The 22,352-nt window shown below is 46.1% G+C and overlaps 1 protein-coding gene across 1 annotated transcript in view; it reads left to right on the top strand.

Annotated features, from left to right (window-relative positions):
- Positions 1–17,799: 17,799 nt before the first annotated feature.
- Positions 17,800–22,352, top strand: part of TOGARAM2 (TOG array regulator of axonemal microtubules 2) — an 87,941-nt gene continuing 83,388 nt past the window's right edge. Inside the window, exon 1 of the mRNA XM_049904144.1 lies at positions 17,800–17,969. The gene's annotated coding sequence lies outside the window, so the exon portion shown is untranslated. The remainder of the gene's footprint in view (positions 17,970–22,352) is intronic.

The following is a 22,352-nucleotide window of genomic DNA, read 5'->3' on the forward strand; positions in this document are numbered from 1 at the left end:
AACCTGCCACCAGGTTGCTGGCTGATCACTGTGAGGAATGGTGCCATATTGGGGATTCAGTGTTAGCCTCTCCTGTTGGCAAACTGGGCACTCAGCAGTGGTGTAGCTAAGTCAGCCTTGGGTGGAAGTCCATGTTGCTGAATCTATGCATAACCTCCATCCCTGCCCCATGGCCACTTTGTACATGAGCCCATTCAGCAACGTCGGAAGTGGCTCAGGAAAGTGGATGATTGGTTGTCTTAAGATACAACAAGTGGATGGCTTTAACAGAGAGAAGTTTATTTTCTCACAGTAAAGAAAAAAATCCAGTGCTGTCGAGTTGAGTAAAGTAGGATAAAAGTCCAAATTCAAGGCCTCAGCTCCAGGGGAAGCCTTTCTCTCACTGTCAGCTCTGGAGGAAGGTCCTTGTTCTCAATCTTTCCAGGGTCGAGGAGCTTCTCAGACACAGGGACCCCAGTCCAAAGGATGTGCTTTTCTCCTGGTGCTGCTTTCTTGGTAGTATGAGGTTCCCAACTCTCTGCTTACTTCCTTTTCCTTTTATCTCTCAAGAGATGACAACCACACAATACCGGGAATCATGGCCTAACCAAGTGGATATACACATTTTTGGGGGGACACAGTTCAATCCATGACACTGGTTTCCACAGAATGCATCATCCTATCCACTTGATTGTTAAAATCATCCTTTGCTGAGGTCAACCTTTGATGAGAATTTACATGATATTCTTCACTTCCTTGGCCCATTCAGAGAGGTCTAGCCACATATCTTTCCCTGTACCTATTTGTCACCAATTTTCCAATCACACTTCTTCCAAGGCCCTGACTATCCAGTCAAACTATTCGCCACAGACCACGAATCAGTATACAATTGCACACCTGGCCATTTCTCCTTCCAAGCAAAGTGAACAACCAGGTGCACTCCTCAAAATTCTACCCCTTGGGAGGATTTCTCTTAACCATTGTCCTTTAGGGAGGTTCCAGAAAAGGGCTCTAGTGCTGTCACTATCCACTTTTGAGTGATGCCTGCATATCACACAGAGCCATATGTAAACCAAGCATGAGTTTTGCCTTCCTCAGTCAACTGATCATAGAGAACTCCCCATGAGGCCATAGGTTCAGGCTGGGTGCGGGCAGGTAATGGAGACCATGGGCATTTGGGCCACTTCATTCAACTTGTACCTTCAGGTCCTGCTTGGGCCTGGTCTCGTACACTTCCATTTAATGATGGAGTGGTGCTTTGTACATCTATCTTAATGGGTCTGTGGGTTAGACAACACCCAGTTCAAGATGGGCAGCTCAGGCCACATGGTGACTTGGTGGCCAGTGGTTAAGCATTTAGTCTCTACTAAGGCCCAGTTACAAGCTAAAAACTGTTTCTCAGAAGGAAAGCAGTTATCTGCCCAGGATGGCAAGGCCTTGCTCCAAAATCCTAAAGGTCTGTGCTGTGATTCACCGATAGGGGCCTTCTGAAAACTCCAAACAGCATCTATCTGCGACTGACACGTCAGGCACCATTGGATCAGCTGAACGATGTGGCCCAAGTGGCAGAGCAATTTGCACGGCAGCCTGAACCTGTTGCAGAGCCTTCTGTTGTTGTGGGCCCCACTCAACACTAGCAGCTTTTTGACTCACTTTGCCATGGATTTAATTGTGTTCCCCCAAAATGTCTGTCAACTTGGCTAGGTCATGATTCCCAGTACTGTATAATTGCCTACCGTTTTGTCATCTGATGTGACTTTCCTGTGTGTGGTAAATCTTATCACTACGATATAATGAGTTGGATTAGTGGCAGTTATATTGATGAGCTCTACAAGATTTGATAGTGTTTTAAGCCAATATGTTTTGAGATATAAAAGAGAGAAGTGAGCAGAGAGACATGGGGGCCTCATACCACCAAGAAAGCAGTGCCAGGAGCAGACTGCACCCTTTGGACCTGTGGTTTCTGCACTGAGATGCTCCCAGACCAAGGGAAGACTGATGACAAGGATCTTCCTCCAGAGCTGACAGAGAGAGAAAGTCTTCCCCTGGAGCTGGCGCCCTGATTTCGGACTTCTAGCCCACCGAACTGTGAGAGAATAAACTTGTCTTTGATAAAGCCATCCACTTGTGGTATTTCTGTTATAGCAGCACTAGATGACCAAGACAAACTTGATAAATAGGCTGGAGTAGCACACCCAAATGAGGGATATGTTGCCTCCAAAATCCAAAGAAACCCACCAGGCATTGTGCCTCCTTTTAAGTTGTGGGAGGGTCCAGATGCAATAACTTATCCTTCACTTTAGAAGGAATATCTTGACATGTTCCACACCACTGGATCCCTAGAAATTTCACTGAGGTAGAAGGTGCCTGAATTTTTGTGGGATTAATTTCCCACCCTCTAGCACACAGATAAGTACAGAGCCATTGACACTACTTCCTTACTGGGTCCAATCAGCATAACATCATCAATGTAATGGGCCAGTGTGATGTCTTGTGGAAGGGAAAGATGATTAAGGTCACTGTGGACTAAATTATGATATAGGGCTTGAGTGTTGTTGATGTACTACCGAGGTAGGATAGTGAAGGTGTATTTCTGGCCTTGCCAGCTGAATGCAAACTGCTTCTGGTGTTCCGTGGAAACTGGAATCAAGAAAAAGGCATTGGCCAGATCAATAGCTGCATACCAGGTACCACCCACTGCCATTCATTCTGACCCTATAGCTTTTCCAAGGCTGTAAATCTTTACAGAAGCAGAATTGGAACAAAGAAATTTATTAATTTGCTCGAGCAATGAATCCACATCTAGAACAGCTGTTGCAATTGGAATCACCACCTGGTTAAGTTTTTGATAATCTACTGTCATTCCCCAAGATCCATCTGTTTTTTGCACAGGCCAAATAGGCGAGTTGAATGGGGATGGGGTGAGAATCACCACCTCTGCATCCTTCAAGTCCTTGATGGTGGCAATAATCTCTGCAATTCCTCCAGAAAAGTGATATTGCTTTGATTTACTCTTTTCCTGGGTAGGGACAGTTCTAATGGCTTCCACTTGGATTTTCTTACCATCACAGCCTTTACTCCACTTGTCAGGGATCCAGTGTGGGTGCTCTGCCTGTTGCTGAGTGTATCTACTCCAATTAGTCATGCTGGAACTGGGGAAATCACTACAGGATGCGTTTGGGGACACTCTGGACCCACTGTGAGATGAACCTGAGCTAGGACTCCATTAATAACTTCATCTCCATACACCCCTACTTTGACTGGTGGGTCACAGTGACATTTTATGTCCCCTGGAATTAATGTCAGTTCAGAGCCAGTACCCAGTAATCCCTGAAAAGCCTGATTATTTCCTTTCCCCCAATGATCACTCTACTAAAAGGCCATAGATCCCTTTGGGGAAGGCTGGGAGAAAGTTTAATAGTGTAAATTTTTGGCAGTGTAGTGGGGTCCTTCCTCAAGGGTACCTGACCTCACCTTCATTCAGAGGGTCATGGGTCTGTAAACTGGCTCAAGCCTGGGAAATCGATGGAGGGGCCATGACTTCTTCTGGCTATTTGAGATAGACTGCCATTCACTTGACCTAAAATTCTTCTGCTTGCACAGGTAAGTAAATATTTAACAGATTTTTCACCTAGTTCACTCCTAGGGACATCAAAACTAAGTAACCAATGCCATAAGTCCACACGAGTCAGACTATTCTGATTACTGCATTGACTCCACTGTCCATTACGGTAACCAGGCCCACTTTGTCTTTGTTGGTTTGAGTGATGCCACTTGGTCCCTACAACCATGGTGTCCATTGTAGTTAAACAAAACAAAACAAACATGTTGCCGTCAAGTCAATTCCGACACATAATGGCCCTACAGGACAGAGTAGAAATGCCTCTTATAGGGTTTCCAGCTGGGGGGGTGGGTGCTGGTGGATTTGAACTACCAACCTCTTGGTTAGCAGCCAACACTTAACCACTGCACCACCGGGGATCCAATTTCATTGTAGTTAGGTGTCTTAATTCAATTAAGGCAATCCCCATTGTCAAATCTGTCTTACATAAAATAGCAGGCACGGTAGTCTTCAGGAAAGCTGGGGCTCCTTTCACAAATTTGTTCCTCACCATTGTGGTAAAAGGTGTGTTCTCTGGGCACTCCATGTGTGGGTCTGTGGGTCTAACCTGATTAATCTACTCTAACATGCCAATTTTCCTAAGCATTTAGATTCCTTCTTCTACATTATACCAAGGCAGGTCTGGTACCTCAACTGGAGTTAGTGTAGGCTACTGCATAATCCATACTTCAGCAAACCAACCAAATAACCTGTTAGATCCTTTCCTAACCTCTCGAGCTGCTGCATTGCATGAAGAATCTGTGCTTAGTGGGCCCGTATCAATAAACTCAGAGTGATCCAACTTTATGGTCCTTGCAACATTATCTCATACCCTTAATAGCCATTCCCACACATATTCCCCAGCTTTATGTTTGTACATATTAGAAAAGTTAAGCAGTTCTATTGGAGTGTGGCATACCTCCTTCAGGGTCACACTTTGCACTTCACCTTTTGGGGCTCGTTGGGACTTAAGTCTAGTTATAGGTCTAGAAGCAAAAACGGGTGGTAGTTATGTGTTCTGAGAAAGTTCAGCAATGTTTTGTAAGGCATGTGCCTCAGGCGATGCCCCAGGCAATGACTCAGATGCTTCCCCTGGCAATATCTCAGACAAACACTCTTCAGACACAGCTGAGTTAATCTCATCAGATGGGGGTGAAGCAGAGGGTGGCTTAGCAGACAAAAATGGAGTAATCTCTTTAGGTGGGAATGAGAGGGCTGATTCTGTTGGCGGGACTGATTCAATGAAATTTAGGGGCCCAGTGTTCCCAGCTTTCTTATTATCTGCCCATATATCCCCATCCCAAGTTTCAGAATCCCATTTCTTCCCAACCAATGCCCTCACTTTACACAGTTTGAGTTTGGGAATTTAATTGGCTTTGTAATTCAGCCACTCTTATGATAAGACTCTGGGTTTGGTTTTCGGCAATATCAGCTATGTTGCTACAAGAAATAAGGCTTTCTTTCAGAGCACAAGTGGCAACTTTGAGATCATTTATGTGATGCTTGAGCTCTGAAATCTGAGCTCATCTCTTGCTTTCACCTTTGTCTAGCACAAGTAGGACCAACCACTCAGCTTCCTCATTCTTCTCATTCTGAGCAAATTGTGGAAAAGTATCAAACACAGGTTCACCCAGAGCCTGGTGGTGATATTTTGCATATTTCTATTGGCACCTCATGCCGTGGATTAGCAGTGCCCTCTTTACTACTGGAAACAGAGTCATCAACATCTTTAAGACTAACTAATCAGCTTTTGTTTCTCTAGAACCACTCTCAGTAGCTGCAGGGGCTGAGAGTTAAACTTTTCCTTCCTACAACACAGCAAATGACTAGGCTTAGCTGCATTGACCTCTGGACTCACACGTGTGCTCCGCCCTCATGAGATGCACTCTCTCTCTCTCTCTCTGAGTCTGCCTTTTCCTCAATGTGTTTATTTGGTTGAGATGAGGCCATCCTAGTCCTTTATACCTTCCTCCTCCCACCCATATGTACCCTAGAAAGTGGGCATGCTGAACAGGCTTCTGGGGGAAGTCCTCCGCTTGCTGGCCCAGGGCCCTTGAGCCATTGCTTCACCCATGGCCACAGTCAGTATTTCAGAGGGTCCCCCAAGCAACACCATCTGGCCGCTAGGATGAATGAGGCCATCTCCAGGCAGCCCTGTGAGCCCTGAGAAGCTTAGCATGGGAGGAACCCAGGACATTTGCTCTTTGACATCACCACAAGAATGTAACATCCACTACTCAGAGGGATAATTACAAATGTCCACCTGTGTTTTATGATGAGGCGTCAGGATTCCCTGTGCACAGAGTTTCCAGGAGAATCTCAGCAGCCTTCAGGGGCTTGGCAAGGCTTGCTCATAAGGTCACCACTGGGAGTGGGGGAATGAGAATTGACATGATGATCTTCAGTTCTGGTTTTAGCCCCTTTTAAAGACAAGGATACTGAGCTCTGCAAGGTGGAGAATTTTGCCCACAGCTGCACATCTGTAACTGCCTGGCAGGGTGTGGAGTGGCAGTGGCGAGTGTTGGAGCAGGTTCAGAGGCAGGGGTTTTTGTACATGGCGGGCCTCAGTTTTCTCATCTTTAAAATGGGGTCAAGAAAAGGATCTACCCCCCAAGAGTTATTGTGAGGCTAAATGTTTAGTGTTTAAATAAAAATATTTAATAATATCTGTTTAGTGTTTAGAATGGCAAATAATAAGTGGTAGGTGTTATTATTAGAAGCCCTGGTGTCACAGTGGTTAAAGTGCTCAGTTGCTAACCAAAAGCTCAGTTTGAACCCACCAGCCACTCCGTGGGAGAAAGATGTGCCAGTCTGCTTTTGTAAGGATTTATAGCCTTGGAGGAAACCCTGGTGGTGTAGTGGGTAAGTGCTACGGCTGCTAACCAAGAGGTCAGCAGTTCAAATCGACCAGGTGCTCCTTGGAAACACTATGGGGCAGTTCTACTCTGTCCTATAGGGTTGCTATGAGTCGGAATCGACTCGATGGCAGTGGGTTTGGTTTTGGTTTGGGGTATAGCCTTAGAAACCCTATTTGGCAGTTTTACTCTGTCCTACAGGGTCGCTATGAGTTGGAGTTGACTCGACAGCACTGGGTTATAGGGTTGCTATGAGTTGGAAGTGACTATATGGCAATGAGTTTGGGTTTGGTTAGCTCTTATTATTAAAGGATTCCCTGGATAGTGTAAATGGTTAACATGCTCAACTGCTAACTAAAATGTTAGAAGTTCGAGTTCATCTAGGGGTGCCTTGGAAGAAAGGCCTGGTGATCTACTTAGAAAAATCATCCATTGAAACCCCTAGGGAGCACAGTTCTACTCTGACCCACACTGGGTGGTCATGAGTCGGAGTTGCCTCAACTGGCAGCTTCAGTTCTTGTTAAATGAGCCATTAGAAGGCCTGCTCTCAGGGGTTTGCTTTCCAGTATTTCCTTTGGACAGTCCCAGGGAAGTATCCCTTAGAGTTCTGGGTGTCTTGCATATTAACGTGGGGAATGGGAAGTTAATCCATATCCACCTTGTCAAATCACTCCTCCCTGGCAGTGTGTACTGTGTGGGGTCGTGTGCATGGTGTGCACCATGTTAGAAACCCAGGTGGGTTCGGAGCCAGGCATCACCTCGTTCACACTGCACAGACCTGAGCTTCTGGCCAACCTCTGTCCTTGTGTGTGTCTCTGCTTGACTGTGGCTCAGAGAAAGTCTCTCTTTATATTCAACTAGTGACTGACAGGCTCCAAAAATTGGTTTACATCCATGGTAACTGTCACTGAGGGGAACAGTGAGAAACAAGAGTCTTTTCTCTATGTGCACATCAGACGGAGCCAGTGCCCAGAGACCACCGGGTGGCTCACCCTCTGCCACCAGCTTTCTCTCAGAAGGGGATGTGTGCCAGTTTCCCCTCTGCTTGGCCTCCCAGTGGGCCCTGGCTGACAGAGCAGCAGGCAGGCATCCTGGAGACTCAGAACTCAGGACTGGGACTTCTTGCCTTAGAAAACTCCCAGGAAGCCTGGCTCCTCAGGTAACGGAATGAGGAGCTGGAGAAGTGTTTGTCAGTCACATTTGGAAGGGGTGGAAAAGTGCCGTGTTTGGTAGTAGTTTATAGTTTCCAGAGAAAGGATTGAGAGGAAAAGCTTCCTCGGTTGACTTTCTGTTGGGGGAGGGGTATTCTCTGCCTCTTTTGACCCCTGGTGCTGATTTTTTATCTTCTCAGAGATATTTTTTCTCTGCAGGGACTTTCTCCCTTTTTTGCTTCCAATAACTTTTCTGGAGGGAAGTAATAAGAATGTTTCCATACCAACTGGAGAAAGAGACACATACCTGGACTCATTTGGCCACATTTCTTGAGATCTGACTTTTTTTGTTTTTTGATGGTCCCAAGAGGTGAGCTATGATTCAAGTTGAAATATAAATTTGTTATTCTGTTGGGCTCAAGTTCTGGCTGTTTTACTTTGGAGACTTTGAGACAGGTTAGAGCAGTGTTTTGCAATGTGTGTTCTGTCAGTCTCTGATCCTAGGAAATATTTCATGAGCAAATGGGTCTATGGTCATATGGATTTGGAAATTGCTACATATTCTACCTCTTATCAGAGTGTCACAATGCATAGAATACATTAAAGGCCTTGAGAAGCAGTATAGTGAAGAAACTAGTTTGACTTTATTTAAGCCCATGTCTCCCAAACTTTCTTTACAATAGAACTTTATTTCTCATTCATTTCCACAAAACGCAGTAGGGGAGTGGCTGGACTGGATTTCACCGACCCAGGGGCAGATGTGGCCAAGGCCGTGGATGGAATGGAACATAGGGTCTATCTGGAATGCAGGGGTCCATCTAAGGGGGGCCCGGATCCCTAATAAATTCCCTGGAAAGTTGCTGTGTGGCTTCTACTTAAATACTTCTAAGGATGTAGATGGGCCCTGGTGGCTCAGTGGTTAAAGTGCTTGGCTCTAACTGAAAGGTGGGCAGTTCAGACCCACCAGTTGATCTGTGGGAGAAAGATATGGCGCTTTGCTTCCGTAAGGATTTACAGCTTTGGAAACCCTACGGAGCAGTCTACTCTGTCCTATAGGGTCACTATGAGTTGGAATTGACTCAGCAGCAGTGGGTTTTTTTTTTTTATGGGTTAAGGATGGAGAACTCATTGTTTCCTGGGGAAGCCCTCTCTTAGAGTATAAAGAAGACATCCTGCTGTGCACCATTAGTGTCCTGACCATGGAGCCGTGCAGGTAAACCCAATCCAGTGTGGCCTGTTATTCCTTCAGTGGCTGAATGAGGCCCTCACGCTACCCTCTGAGTCTTCTTTCTCTATGTCTTCACTGGTGCCTACAAGACGTGGCCTGGAGCCTCTCACTGTCAATCTTCTTTTCTCTGGATGGGCTGTGGTTCCCACAGTGTGGTAAGGAGGGTCAGCTCTGAGCTCACACTTGGCATTTCCCTTCAGTGCCAGGAGCTGTGCCTGCCCCAGTCTCCGGCCCAGAAGGGCCAGCCCTGTCCTCACTCGTGTGCCTCTCTCCCAGGGTAGTAGCTCCTAGGTGTTAGGGAAAGGTTCTTCTATAGCCTGTCCATGCCGCACAGGTCTACTCCAAGGACATTGTTTGTGTTCACATGGGTTGAGTTAGGTATCACCCCAGTGAGGACAATTTGTCAAGACTTGGTTTTAGTCATTACATTCTCTTCAGCACAGGAGACTGACTACACAGACAACCCCAGTAAGCAAGCTTCGTTGTCAGTTAGAAAGCATGCAGCTTCAAGTAACAGAACCTCTGCCACCCCAAATCAAAATGGCTTAAACAAGAAAGGGGCTTTACAAGTGTACTCACTGGCATTCAGCAGGAGGGCTCAAAATGCCTCAGTATGTTCCTTCACTTTGTCCATTGATGGTGTCCAATTGTGTGAGCTGTGCCTGGGGCTTTCTAAGTATTTAGGACTTTGCCATCCCATGTACCAGCCATGCAGCAGGGAGACTAGCCTAGTGTACTTACCTATATTTTTACTCTTTTCTCAATCCTGATATTTCATGTTTCCTTCTTTTATCATTTCCTTTCTATTTGAAGAACTTCCTTTAGCCATACTTTGGTCGTAGGTCCAGTGATGAAAAATTCATCCTTCATCTGTGGATGTCTTGATTTCATCTTCATTTCTGAAAGATAATTTCACTGGATATAGAATTCTGGGTTGACAGTTTTAATCTTTCAACATTTGAAAAATGTTGTGCCACTTTCTTCTGGCCTCCCTAATTTCTCATGAGAAATATACTATCATTTGAATTGAGTTGCTGTTTCTCTGTAGCGAAGTGTGTCATTTCTCTCTAGCTGCTTTCAAGACTTTTTGTCTTTAGTTTCCTAAACTTTGATTATGATATGTCTTAGTGTGGATTTCTTTGGGTTTATTCTGTTTCGGTTTTGCTCAGCTTCTTGACTCTAGAGGTTTATGCCTCTCGCCAAATTTGGGAAGATTTCAGTCATTACTTTGAATCCTTTTTCAGCCCCATACACTTTCTCTTCTCCTTCTGAGACCTCAGTAATATAAATGCTAGCTTTTTTGTTATTATCCCACAGGTCTTTGAGGCTCTGTTCATTTCTTTTCAGTCTATTTTCTCTCTGTTCTTCTGATTGGGTAATTTCTATTGTTCTGTAAGTTCACTGATTCTTTCCTCTGTCAGTCATATTTGTATTGATTATTTTTTTTAGGTTATTATATTTTTCTGTCCTAACATTTCCATTTCGTTCTTCTTTATATCTTTTATTTCTTTGCTGAGACTTTCTATTTTTTCATTTGTTTCATATTTGCTCACTGAAGTGTTTCTCTGACAAAAATTGCTCTGTTAGCTGCTTTAAAATCCCTGTTAGATAATTCCAAGATCTGTGTCATGTTGGTGTTGGTATTCATTGATTTTCTTTTTTCACTGAAGTTGAGATTTTTCTCATTCTTAGTATGAGGAGTGATTTTCAGTTGTATCTTGGACATTTTGGGTATTACTTTGTGAGACTCAATCCTATTTTTTTTTGAATAAAATTTTATTGTATTTTTGGTGAAAGCAAAACAGGTTCTCACTCAACAATTTCTGCAATATTGCTCAGTGACATTGGTTACGTTCTTCACATTGTGTCAACATTCTCATTATTTCCGTTCTAGTTGTTCCATTCCCATCAGCCTAGTCTTACTGTCCCCCAAACTTCTCATCTATGTTTTAGAGTATTTGTTGACCATTTGGTCTCATATAGATGATTTTTTTTTTTTTTAAAGTACAGTATTCAAGGGTGCTATTCTTTATGATGAGCTCTGCTGGTGCAGTAGTTAAGAGCTTGGCTGTTAACCAATAGGTTTGCAGTTCAAATGCACCAGCAGCTCCTTGGAAACCCTATGAGGCAGCTCTACTCTCTCCTGTAGGGTCACTATGAGTTGGAATTGACTCAGTGGCAACCAGTTTTTGTTTTTTTTTTATTCTTTATGAGCTGACCTGCTATTTAGCTAAAAGATGACTTCAGGGGATAATTTTGGTTTAAATAGTACCTGAGGGCAGTAGTTTCTGGGATGCCTCTAGTCTCAATGGGTCCAGTAAATCTGGATTTTTTTTTTTTTTTTGAGAATTTGAAATTCTCTTCCACATTTTTCTCTCTTTCCATCAGGATCCATCTATTGTGGCCTGATCCACACATTTAGTGGTGGTAGCCAGGGACCATCTAGTTCTTCTGGTCTCAGGATAGAGGAGGTCATGGCTCATGTAGACAGTCCTGTAGATGGGTTCCTTCTCTGAATCTTGGGTTTCCTTATTTCTTTTTTGTTCCACACGAGTAAAGACCAATAGCTGTGTCTTAGATGGCCACTCACAAACTTTTAAGACCCCAGATGCTACCCACCAAACTAGGATGTAGAACATAAACTTTATGAACTATTATGCCAGTTGACCAAGTATTCCACGAGACTATTTCCTTAAGTCTTCAAACTAAGAAAACTAATTCAGTGAAGTAATTGGTTATATCTAAGAAGTATCAGTATCTGTGGCCTCTGTTTTAATATTTATATACACATACATTTCTACATGTATATATATATATATATAGGTTATTGTTATTGTTGTGAAATTATATATAACATAGCATTTACCAAAACATCATTTTTCTTGTGCACAAATTAGTGGCATCACCTACCTTAGTCAGGCTGTACATACTTCATCCACACTCAGTACCAATTTTCCCATTACCATAAGCAAAAAGTGATTACTACCTTGAGAATGATTTCACCTCCTCCTCAACTCTGGATCCTATTTAATCTTTTTTTGCAGACAGTCACTCTGTTTAAGGAGCTCTGGTGGCACAGTGATTAAGTGCTCAGCTGCTCACTGAAAGCTTGGCAGTTCGAACCTACCCAGAGGCTCCAAGGGAGACAAGCCTGGCAATCTACTCCCATAAAGACTACAGCCTAGGAAACCCTATGGGGTAGTACGACTCTGTCATGTAAGGTCATTATGAGTTGAAATAGGCTCAACAGCACACAACAACAACAACAATAACAACAGGTAGGTCCAGGTGGGGTGATGTTCAGCTCCCTACTGGGCTCTGTTGATGCCATCCAGGAAAAATCAGAGCATTGCCTCATATTGCCATGGCTTACATCACTGCCAATGGGTGGGTGGAAGTTCCATGCCCCACTGGGCCCTGTTGTGGAGCCATTTTTAAAAAATGTTGAAACATACATACATAAATGTTCACATATCATGAGTTTGTGCATCATAAGCTCAATGAATTTTCACAAACTGGAAATTGGGAGCATTTTAAGAATTTTCTTATTTGCACGTTCTTATAAAAGAAAAATGTATCAACTTTTTTCTCCATTGGTTCTCAGAATAATTCTCATCTATTGGCTTCTTCCTTTCCCTTGTCCTTTGTCTCTTTCTTTGCATTCATTCTTTAATTTCATTTATTTAGTATTCATTCATACATTCATATACTAGTTCCCTCCCTCCCTCTTTTTCTCCCCCTCTCCCATCCATCCATCATCCATCCATTCATCATCCATCCTTCCATCCATCCATCCATCTGCCCACCCGCCCATCCGCCCATCCGTCCATCAGTCCATCGGTCCATCCGTCCATCCATCCATCGTTGAAGTAACATGCATCCTCCTGTGGGGTATCGAGCTGCCCTTCTCCAACACTCCATTTTTGGGAGAGAGGAGGAAGGGGCACAATTTATGAGTGGTAAGGGGCAGCTGTGGCTGGAAGCAGAGTAATCAGAAGGCTCAGTCCACCTCCTGTCACAACCACTGATTTCCTGTGTGGCCCTCTGGGCCTCGGTTTCCCTCATTTAATGAAGGATTTGACTTTGTTCTTTCTCTGTCCCTTCATGTTTTCTGAACCTGTTAGGTTGTGTGTATTATTTTGGAGTTTTCCAGGAGCTTTCTTTCTAGGAAATAAGCCAGCTCAGAGAAGGATGTGGACTGGGTGGGGCCTGCTCTGTGCCCTTGGCAGTATCTGGGCCTTAGGCCCCCTTGGTGGTAAGCACCCCAGCCTATAGTGTAGTCAGCACTTCTGAGGTTCTCACAGGTGGGGCTAGGCAGGCAGCAGGGGGATAAGAGGGCTCATGAGTGATATTTTTTTGGGAGGATAAGTCAGCCCAGGTGTCAGTGCAGAAACAGTGCCAGCTTGCCTCCATTGTGCTATTTCTCTGCTTGGGGGTGTGTGGGGTGTGTTTTTAGAGGACATGAGCCTTTCAGAGCAGTTTTTCTGCTCACCCAGGGCCTGGCCTGGACCAGTAAGTTCTGTATGTTCCCTTTGCTGGGGAGCAGATTTTTTCAAGTCTACACTTTGACAGCTCGAGAACCCCATAACTGCAGTCCTTTTCCTGGGTACAAGGCCTTGTCTCCGGTTTCTTCTGCTCTTTTTTTTTTTTTTTAAATAAACTTTTTGTTTTAGAACAGTTTTAGGTTTATAGAAAAATTGCAAAGCTAGTACAGGGAAGTTCTCACATACCCCACACCCAGTTTCCCTATTAACATCTTGCATTAGTGTGGTACATCTGTTACAATTAATGAACTAACGCTTGTGCATTATTGTTAACTAAAGCCCATGCTGTATTCGAATTTCCTAATTTCTACCTAACATCCTTTATCTGTTCCAGGATCACATCCAAGATACCGCTTTACACTCAGTTGTCATGTCTCCTTAGACTCCTCTTGGCTGTGATAGTTTCTCAGACTTGCTTTTGATGAGTTTGACAGTTTTTAAGGAGTCCAGGTCAGGTATACTGTAGCATGCCCCTCTATTGGAATTTACCTGGTGTTTTTCCTCATGGTTTGACTGGGGTTGTGGGTTTTGAGAAGAAGACCACAGAGGTACAGTGCCTTTTTCAGTACTTGATATCAAGGGCACTTACTATCAACATGGCTTATCACTGTTGATGTTGGCTTTGCTCGCCGGGCTGACGTTGCGCTTGTCAGATTTCTCCACTGTTCAGTCATGTTCACTACCTCACCCCTTTCCATGCTGTGCTCTTTGGAAGAAGTCACTGTGTGCAGCCACACTTAAGTGGGGAGTTATGCTCCACACCCATGGGGGTCAGGTATCGACATGCTTTATTTGTGATTTGTCTGCACAGGAGATTTATCTATTCTCTCCTATTTATTTATTATTCAGTCATTTATTGCATTATTTTTAAGACTATTTTGTGCCTTAGTTTCCACAGGTTATTTGCAAATTATATAAAAATATTTTTGCTCTAGTTTTTAAGTGTTACTTTTTAATTTCTAAAGTGCTCTTGTCTTGTGTTTTCAGAAAAAAAAAAAGAAAGATTAAATATGGGGAAAAAAATCCTGCAATACGGGCCCAAGGACATTTATTCTTTACTTTGGGTTATAATCCAATGCTGTGTTATTTATTTTGTTGCTCAAGTTGTTACAGTTTTTGGCCACTGGGAGCTCTTTCAGTTGGCGCTGGCTCCTTCGACATGCCCCTGTCAATGCAGTTTTTTGTCTGTTTGTTTGAGCTCTTATTTCCTGACACCACAAGATGATCCAGGCTCATTATGTGTGTTTTCTTCCCCAGTCCCCTCAGCCTTTTAAATAAAGATACAGGGATAAGCATACCTCAAGCCTGGTGTCAGCTCCAGCATGCCTTTTTTTGCCAGTTCCCTCTTTTGACCTTTGGGATTCCCTTAATTTCTTTGAGCCCAGCTATGTCTTTAGAAGCTATTGGTGTATTTTAACCAGAACATCCTTGTGTTTTGCAAAGGAAAATATGTTCAGGATAGCTAGATGTTGAAGTAGCCTGGTTTATTTTATAAGTCAGCAAGGGCCAAGAAGACCCCCAGTAACATTTTTATTGTGGGAACAGGGTCAGTCTTTAATTGTCTTTCACTGACCAAATTCATCAACATTGGAAGTTATAAATATCCACTTTCGAGATCTTCTTGAGATATTTTCTGTGGTAGTTGAGGGCTGGAAACCCTGGTGGGGTAGTGGTTAAGTGCTACAGCTGCTAACCAAGAGGTCGGCAGTTCCAACCTACCAGGTGCTCCTTGGAAACTCGATGATGGGGCAGTTCTACTCTGTCCTATAGGGTCGCTGAGTCGGAATTGACTCGATGGCACTGGGTTTGGTGTTTTTAGATGAGGGCTGTTCTGTGTGGATCTGGCCAGTTGCTGTGGAATTGATTCTGACTTATGGTGACTTCACATGTGTCAGGGTAGAACTGATCCATAGGGTTTTCACCGGCTGATTTTTTGGAAGTAGTTTGCCAGGCCTTTCTTCTGAGGCACCACTGGGTGCACTTAAACCTCCAACCTTTCAGTTAGTAGCTGAGTGCATTTACTGTACCTTCTAGGGACTCTGTCAGCAACTGGTAGGTGGGGCAGGGACTACTTATTTGGTGTTCTCCACAGCCCTCCTCCTGGCTTGGGGTTCTGCATGGCCCATTAGTCAGTTAAGGGCATTCATTTCAGGAATCTGTTGAAGACTTCCAGGGTCCAGACCTTGCCCAGAAATGGTTCATTCATGGTCCTTGCCCTCAGGGAACTCACGGAACAGTGGGGACACAGACACAGGGACCATCAAGCACACTGCCATGTGTCAGGTGGGATGACAGGGAAGGGTTGGACTGGCTGGAGGCATGCTGAAATGGGGTGACTGAAGCAGGATTCAGACAACCCTCAGGTGGGTCATGATGGGTGCCTTTATCACCATAGGTTTCTAGGGTCAAAGGGAAGAAGCCCAGACAGCTGTGTGGAGAGGACTGTTCAGCTGTGACACTCAGGTGAGGGTGTGACTTTAGGTGAGAGGCATGACCTTCAGGTGAGCCCGTGGGGAGGAAGCAAGCGGAATAGGACCCTATCCCTACTCTCCTCTTTCCCTTCATTGACCAAACCCAAGGAAAGGCAGAAGGGCCAGTTGATGGAGACCAAAGAGGTCAGCCTCTGGCTCAGAACCGGTAGCGGGTGAGAGGAGGTAGCAAGCACTGGGGCCTGAGCAGGAATCCTCAGCTCTACTGGGGCAGGGAAGCTGCTCCAGGAGATGACGTGTGAGCTCTGTCTTGAAGTGACTATGGGTCTGCGTTGTAGGAGCCCTAACTCTTGGGCGGGGGTGTGAGGATGGGTTTTCAGGAGGAAGGAGCATCCTTGGTGCTCACACGGAAGCCTCTCATCCCATCCCCACCCTTTCTGGGACTCCCATTGATGACTTACTCTGTCTTACAAGCTGCGTAAACTGGAGCAAGGGCTTAAGCTCTCAGGCCTCAGTTTCCCTGTCTATAAAATGAAAGCCACTTATGAAGTCTTCCTGCTCCTCACTGCTGCTGGTTTCATTTGGAAGAAACTTCCTTCCTGAGGCCCTTGCTGCAGGCTCTAATCTTAGAAAGATGTGGCAGCCTGCTTCCATAAAGAGCTACAGCCTTGGAAATCCTACGTGGGCAGTTCTACTCTGTACTATAGGGTTGCTGTGAGTCTGTATTGATTCAGTGGCGGTGTTTTTTTTTTTTTTTTTGTTCGGAATCTAAAGAAGTAGACTGCCGCAGATTTCTCCTGTGGAGTGGCTGGTGGGTTCGAACCGCAGATATTTTGGTTAACAACCAGGTGCTTAACTGCTGCACCACTAGGGCTCCTCTTAGCCCTAAAGAGAAACGAAGTCCTGATACATGCTACAATATGGATGGACCTTGAAAACATCATGCTGAGCGAAATATGTCAATCATGAAAGGACAAATACTGTGTGATCCCACTTATATGAAATAGCTAGAATAGGCAAGTGTACCGACACCGGTTTATTAGTGGTTACCAGAGGTGGCTGAGAGAGAGGTGAAACGAAAGAAAATGCTCAGGGGACACTGAGCTTCTGTTAAGGGTGATGGAGAAATTCAGGGACAGTTAATGGTGATGGTTGGGCCACACAATGAATGTAATTTACTCTCACTGAGCTGCATGTGTGAAGATTGTAGAAATGGCAAATGTTTGTTACCTATACATTTACCTCAATAAAAACAAACAAACAAAAACAAAACAACTGAAACAAAACAAAACAAAACAAAAATGGACTGCTAGGGTTTAAATTTTCCAAAAGGGGCAGAGGAATCTGGTTGGGGAGAGGCCACAGGCTTCCTGCTATGCCAAGTGTTTCTGGGGAAGGGAACAGAAAGTGATGGGGGGGACTACACGCCAAGACCTAATCACAAGCCTGTTACATGTACCTATTTAATCTTTACAACAGCCCCATCAAGTCAGTATTAGCATTATCCCCATTTTACAGCTGAGGAAATTAAGGCTGAGAAAGGTTAAGTACTGGCCAGAGTTCATACAGCTGGAAGAAGTAGGGCCAGGATTCAAACTCACCTCTGCCTGCTGCAGAGATCTGCATGCTCACCCCATCTGCCCTCTTGCCCCTTGAAGCAGCTTGTGAATGAAACCAGAATTGGGCCCAGAGGCCAGCTGCAGCAAAACCAGTGGCTCAGTTGCCGGCGCTATCCCTGGCCCAAGGCTGCCACACGCTCCCTTGTTGCGTTGACCACCCAGTGAGGCCCAGCTAGCTCTCTCTCTGGCATCCATGGCCCCACGGGAGAGGCCGGCCACTTGGGAGTGCCCAGGGCCCGGGCGAGCCACAGAGGAGAACTCTCCCAGCTCCCTCTATGCCCCACGCAGGGAGCTGTGGACTCCTTCGGAGCAGTGGTTGCTATGCAGCCTTGTTTATTCAAGGAGAGCCTTGAGGAGAGAGGATTGTGCCAGCGACAGGGCAGCTGCGGCTTCCACACTTGCCCTGACAGGAGGCACAGCCCAGGGCCACCAGGCTGGGCCGGGCCATAGGTGTGGGGCTGTCCCGGCCCTTGCCTCCCTGGACCCGCAGGTGGTACTGTCTCCAGAGAGACAAAGGAGCTTGGACTCCTCCAGTGGCAAGGATTTGGCCTCTGGACAGAGAGGTGAGGGGTCATGTGACTACAAAGCTGTTTGTGCAGGGGGTTGGTGGGACGGGGCCTGGATGGGTGGGTCAGGACCCCTGAAGCCCTTGCAGGGAAGGATAAAGACCCGACCCAGAGCAAGCCAAATGAGCGTGGTGTGAAGAAAGGCATCACGCCATGTAGTGGAAGCGGTGTGACTGTGGGGCTATGCCTTCCCCTCTCTGGGACTTCAGGTGTTGGCTCCAAGGGTGAAGGCTGAACTTACTGCTGTCTGAGCAGCTGGGAGCCAGGTAAGGAGGAGCAGCTGGGGGCAATCCCCTTTCCTGGGCCTTGGCCTCTGTCAGTGGGTGGTGCTTTCAGTTTTGGGGTAGGGGTAAACTCAGAGCAGTGCAGCCACCAACCTGGCGTGGCTCCCCTGGAGTGTCCAGGACACTGATGCCGGGGGAGGGAGGGGGATGGGGATTGGTGTGCACCTCACCTGGGGACAGTGGAGTGAGCAGTTAAGGCTCCAGAGGCGGTTGAGGGGCTCTGCTCCAAGTGTGAATTCTGGCTTCACCCCTTCCTGGCTGTGTGGACTTGGGATCTTTGCCTCTCTGAACCTCAGCTTCCTCACCTGTAAAGTGGGGACAAAATGATGCCTCTCTTGGCGCTGCTTGGGGGGAACGGAGATAGGAAGGAGAGCTACCGGTATGTTAGCACATATGCTGAACAGAAACTACTTTTGTGGATGTTGTTACTGTTGTTGAGATTAGATTACCAAGTTCCTTTCTGGTGCAGATTTCGGCCTCCTTAAACTTTGCAAACCACCTCTCTGGGACAAAAGCCCATGTTTGCACTGGGACCTTGAAGGCCTGATGTTTCTTATCCTACCCCCTGCCCTCCCCGGGAGCTGGCTGGGTCAGTGTGTCACTGAGGCCTGGCTGCAGAGCAGGCTGGCCCCGGCCCCTGGGACGTGCAGGGCCAGGCAGGGCAGTGTTGAGAGAGGCAGGCTGGCACTTTCCCCACCATGCCTTGGCAGGACGGCCCTCAGCCTTCCATGCTCTGCTGGCTGGCTCCCTAGACTGGCCTGGTTTGGACCTTGGAATCTTGGCCTAGCAGGTCTGAAGCAAGGGGAATATAGTGGGGAGCAGGCAGGGGGAGATGTCAGGCTGAGCTGTGGAGAGTCCTGCCTTCCTTGGAAGGCAGCAGTGTCCTTCCATCGCCCCCGAGGCCGACCCAGAGGCTCCAGACCTGGCTTACCAGTATGGATACTTGACGTTTTTGGTTTTGTCTTTTTTTTCTTAATTCAACCTTTTACAGAGAGAATGTATAAAATACATGAACAGTTGTTGTTGTTATGGTTAGGTGCTGTCGAGTCAGTTCCTACTCATAGCGACCCTATGCACAACAGAACGAAACACTGCATGATCCTGAGCCATCCTTACAATCGTTGTCATGCTTGAGCTCATTGTTGCAGCCACTTGTCAATCCACCTTGTTGAGGGTCTTCCTCTTTTCCACTGACCGTGTACTCTGCCAAGCATGATGTCCTTCTCCAGGGACTGATCCTCCTGACAACATGAACAGTTTAAAGTTAATTATAGAGTGAATATCTGTGTAGCCAACACATAGAATGTTGGTGGCACTGAGAAACCCCCTATGTCAGGGCCCTTCCCTCGTCATAGCTATCTCCCTTCCCCCAAGGGTTAACCACTCTCCTTGTTTCTCCTTACTTTTCTATAAAGTTTTACCATCTGTGTCTGTGTTTCTAAACACTACAGTTTAATTTTGTCCACTTTTGAACTTCATGTAAATTCAATTAGATGCTTTGTAGTCTTGTGTGTCTGGCTTCTTTCACTAAACTGTGCTGGGGAGTCATCCGTGGTGTTGAGTAGAGAAGTAGTTTGCTCATTTTCATGGCCATGTAATATTCCACTGTGTGAATGTACCACAATTTATTCTTCCATTTTACTGTTGGTGGACATTTGGATTTTTTCCCAGATTTTGGACTTTATCCATTGTCTTAGGCTGGGTTCTCCAGAGAAGCAAAACCAATAAAGCATGTAAATATTTATACAGAGAGATTTATATCAAAGAAATGGCTCATGCAACTGTAGAGACTAGAATGTCCCAAGTCCGTGGATTAGAATAGAGGCTTCTCTTGATTCATGTAGCTGCAGGGGCTGGCGAACCCAGGTCACAGAGGGCAGGGCTTTTGCTCACAGGCTGTATCAGGGAATCCCATGATTGGCAGGTGAACCCAAGATCGGTAGATCAGAGAGCAGCGCTCCATTCAAAGGCTGTGGAGGTTGAGGAATCCCAAGATCGGCAGGTAAGCTGATAGCTCAAGTCCCACGAACCGGAGGTCAGACAAACAGGGGGCAGCCGCAGGATCCAGAGCAAGCAAAAAGCCAGAACGTCTGCTTATACTCAGATGTAGGCCACACCCCCAGGGAAACTCCCTTTCAACTGCTTGGCTACTCACAGCAGACCCCACCACGGGAGTGATCACATATAAACGCTGAGCATCATGGCCCAGCTAAGTTGACACACAGTCTTAACCATCACATCCACAGACCTGCTGTGAACATTCTGGTGCTTGTCTTCTGGCTCGCGTGTGCAGGATTTTCTCCAGGGTGTAGACCTAGGAGTGGAATTGCTGAGCATAGGGTTTGCATGTCTTTAACTTTATGAGGGAGTCCTGGGTGGTATAAACTGGTTAACACACTCGACTGCTAACCAAAAGGTTAGAGGGTTGAGTCCACCCAGAGATGCCTCAGAAGAAAGGCCTGGTGATCCACTTCTGAAAAATCAGCCATTGAAAACCCTATGGAGCACAGGGTTTTCCCTCCTACACCATTTCCTTCCCTTTTGGGTGCCCCTTTTCTCCTGTCTCCACCTCTCAACCTCTCATTGTGCCCCTTCTTTCCACCTCCACTTTCCTCTCTGCCCTCCCTGCCCCCTGTCCCTCTGTCCCTCTGCCCATTCTCCTTGGAGGACCAACAGCCAGTCCACGTTGTTTCTCTCTTGTTGATCTTTGGGCTGCAGACCCAGGCTCCAGAGCAGCTGTCTGGAGGGCTAAGATTTCCACTTCAGCTCTGCTTCAGAACCTCTGATTCTTGGCTCAAATCACAACCCAGCCTGGGCTTTAGGCTTCCGTTCAATAAAATTAGGACAGAAGAGAAAACAACCCTGCAGAGAAGCCATTTAAGGTTCCCAGGCAAGAGCTGGCATATGCTCTGAAGGGGTCAGTTGGAAGACTGTAGCTCCTGTTCAAGAGAGTCTGCTTTATCCTCGGGCCACCTGGAGAAGGACAGAGATGGTGGTCCTGATCTCTTCTGAGCTTCTTGCAGAAGGATCTTTACCAGGAGCCCTTTTCTGGAATGTGACAGATATTTAGATGCTAGATTCTGGGTCAAAACAACTTTGCTGAGACTCGGATTGGCAATATGTTTTATTTCTTCCCATTCCCTCTGGCCCCTCTGGTACTAAAGTACATTTTGAAGAATTGAGCTATAGCTAGGGCCCACCCAAGTAGGGGTCCTTAAAAATTAAGCCATGCAGAAAGCATTCCTGGGGCAGCGGACCAGGGCAGTTTTCATTCAAGACCCCAGGACTGTTACTGAGCTCTGAATAACTCACACTCAACGGTGGAAATCTCAAGGTAGACAGAAAGCTTCAGAGTCTCTGCCAATGACTCTGTAATTCCAAGCTGGCTTTGACCCAGTGGCTTCCAGACCCACCAAGAACCTTAAACCTTGGGAATGCCCTGTCGTGGGCTCTGACCTGGCGCTCCAGTGCTGAGGTGATTGTTTTGGAGAGGCCTTGGTGGGAGCTTGGGGAAAGAACTTCCTCCTGGCCACGCTGAGGACCGTCAGGTACTTGTCATCACACAGCCAGTGTGATGCCTGTGGTGTGAGGGCCCTGGGATAGGCATTGGCTCCTGGGTGCCCTTCGACATGTCACGCAGCCTCTCCAGGCCTCAGATTAACCCCTCGTTTCCTAGCGAGGCGGCTAGCTGGCCTTCAAAATCCCTTCCAACTCAAAATTTAGTGACTAGAGAAGCAGGTACAGGCACTTCCTTTCTCCACAATGTAAAGTTTTGTTAGAATACTAGCACATGTTTTGAGTAACCTCTAATTTATATTTGCAGCAACATGATATACAAAGGTGTGCGCAAAAACAAACAAAAAAAAACCAAACCCGTTGCTGTCGAGTCGTTTCTGACTCATAGCGACCCTATAGGACAGAGTAGAACTGCCGCCTAGAGTCACCAAGGAGCGCCTGGTGGATTTGAACTGCTGACCTTTTGGTTAGCAGCTGTAGCACTTAACCAGTACCCCACCAGGGTTTCCAAAGGTGGGGCCAGGGTCAGAAAAATTTGAATGTTATAAATTTACATCACCACCCTTTTCCCTGGGGTACC

The sequence above is a fragment of the Elephas maximus genome, chromosome 12 (assembly GCF_024166365.1).
Source record: "Elephas maximus indicus isolate mEleMax1 chromosome 12, mEleMax1 primary haplotype, whole genome shotgun sequence".
Taxonomy (NCBI): Eukaryota; Metazoa; Chordata; class Mammalia; order Proboscidea; family Elephantidae; genus Elephas; species Elephas maximus.